The 1,177-nt window shown below is 55.3% G+C and overlaps 1 pseudogene; it reads left to right on the top strand.

The window, feature by feature from the left end:
* The first annotated feature begins 78 nt into the window (after positions 1 to 78).
* Positions 79 to 971, top strand: LOC102477040 (RNA-binding protein with serine-rich domain 1 pseudogene; annotated as a pseudogene).
* Positions 972 to 1,177: the final 206 nt, after the last annotated feature.

Genomic DNA, 1,177 nt, shown 5'->3' with positions numbered 1-1,177 from the left:
TACATTCCCACTTCACACTTGTCTAGTAAAAGCCATTGGAGACCGTTCAGGAGAGCGGGAGGAGGTCACAGTGGGAAGATGGCCTCCTCTCCCACCAACCTCAAAGACCGCTCTGATGAGAAGTTCAAGGATCACAGTAAAGATCAAGGGGTCACCAAGGACCACAGTGGGATAAGACTCAGAAGAGGCACAGTGCTTCCAGGGATGGCAGCAGTACCAGTGCAAGGCCTACACAGCCTGCAGTTCAGGTTCCAGTCCTAGCACAGGCTCCAGCAGTGGCTCCAGCTCCCCCTTGGCATCCAGCTGCCCAGGAAGTCGCCACACAACCCGCAGCTCCAGCTGCTCCTCTGGCTCTCTGAGCCCTTCTCGGCACAGATGTGACAATAGGCTGCACTTCCAATCCAAATCCAAGCCACCTAAATAGATGAAAAGGAGAGGAAAAGACGGAGTTATTCCCCTGAACCCACGAAAGTCCATAATGGGAGGCTCGCCAGGAATGTGACCAAGTATCACATCATGGAGACATTTTCCACCTGTGGGGAAACTGAAATGATGGACATGCCCATAGAAAGGATGCACCCCCATCTGTCCAAGGGCTATGCCTACGTGGGGTTGGAGAATCCAGATGAAGCTGAAAAGGTGCTGAAGCACATGGAGGGAGGACAAATGGATGGCCAGGACATAATCGCCATTCCTGTGTGGCTCCCTGGCCTCAGCCAGCTCCCCAGTGACAGCCCTCCCAGGAAAATGCTGCCACCCCTCCCATGTGGCGCAGGTCACCTCCACTGATGAAGAGACGGTTTGGCTCACCAAAGCACAGGTCCCCTGTGCACCATGATCTAGCTCCCCTGGCCGCTGCCATCCGCTGCCACAGGAGATGCTCCAGTTCCAACCTCTCCATCAGCAGGGCCAGAAGCTCAAGCCCTCAAATCTACATCCTACACAGTTCAGCTTTGTCACAGAGGTCCTAGGAGAGGAGAGCCCTCCCTCGGACAAGCCTTGAAGGCAGTGTCTGAGACATTTCCTCTGCACGCCAAGTTCCAGCTGCACAAGTACAGGTTTGGGATTGTGTCTGTAAAGATGCCCTTCAGTTTTCCGGCTAGACGTTCACCTGTTTCCAGCTCCTGAGAGTCTGTTCCCTGGCACGCCAGCAGGGCCCCAGGTGGCAGTGCGGCCC

This window comes from Tupaia chinensis, unplaced genomic scaffold (assembly GCF_000334495.1).
Source record: "Tupaia chinensis unplaced genomic scaffold, TupChi_1.0 Scaffold146050_1, whole genome shotgun sequence".
Classification (NCBI taxonomy): domain Eukaryota; kingdom Metazoa; phylum Chordata; class Mammalia; order Scandentia; family Tupaiidae; genus Tupaia; species Tupaia belangeri.
This window is presented reverse-complemented; position numbering and strand designations above follow the sequence as displayed.